Source organism: Hipposideros armiger, unplaced genomic scaffold, assembly GCF_001890085.2.
Source record: "Hipposideros armiger isolate ML-2016 unplaced genomic scaffold, ASM189008v1 scaffold_664, whole genome shotgun sequence".
Classification (NCBI taxonomy): domain Eukaryota; kingdom Metazoa; phylum Chordata; class Mammalia; order Chiroptera; family Hipposideridae; genus Hipposideros; species Hipposideros armiger.
In genome coordinates this window covers 685,309-686,282 of record NW_017732014.1, presented here as the reverse complement: position 1 = coordinate 686,282, position 974 = coordinate 685,309, and positions in this window count along the sequence as shown.

The following is a 974-nucleotide window of genomic DNA, read 5'->3' as shown; positions in this document are numbered from 1 at the left end:
AAAGAGCCTAGTGCCTCTGGAAGTCTGGTGGCTGGCGATGGCCACTCAGGATGGGGGCCCGGCATTGGCTTTGCTAGGCTGGCCACCAGGCTGCTTCCCTGTGGCTTCCAGAGCCCGGTCACAGGTGATCACGCTGCTGGAGGCCTGAGGAGATTGCGAGAGCTCTGGGAACTCCAACACGGTGGCCATGAACGGGAGGGTGGACTTGCCAAAAAAGAAGCTCGCCCACCAGTCACCCAGGTCAGCCTTAGGGAGACCCGGGTGGTGGGGGATGGCTTCCCCAGGGCACTCGGCGTTTCCACAGGAGCTGTTACTGGAAGTGGAACCCAGGTGGTGTCGGTAGTAGCCGTGGGTGGCCACGAGTGAGCACCTGGAGGGGATGGCTCCCACGCTCTCGCTTGTGGGCTGGTGGAAACCTTGGCAGCGACACCTTGAGGGCCTCCACACACAATCACCAATGGCCCGGGCAGGGGGCGTTAGGCCACCGAGCCCATTTGCCAAGGAGACCGCGGGAGGTGGTCCACAACCAAGATGCACGGGATCTCAACTCAGTTTTTAAACAATAACATCCACAAAATTGCATACTAATATACTAATTACATGAATGCAGATGAAAACAATAACAGAATGATGACATTGAAACATAACTGTCTGCATAACTGTGCCAAAGTTTTTGGTGTGTCACCAAAAAAACACAAGCCCCCATCTGTTGCACAACAATGTGAAGTAACTTAACACTACTGAACTGTACCTTAAAAGTGGTTAAGATGGTAAATTTTATGTTATGAGTTGTTTTTTTACCACAATTAAAACTTTTTAAAAATTATTTAAAAAGAGAGAGAAGAGCAGAAACAATCATGTACGTAGCTTGCCTTTACAGTCGAACCAAGGTAGGATAGAGTTGAAATAAACCCTTGCTTATACTCCAAGAAATAACTAAGTTACATATGCAGAAATCATAACAAACCATCATC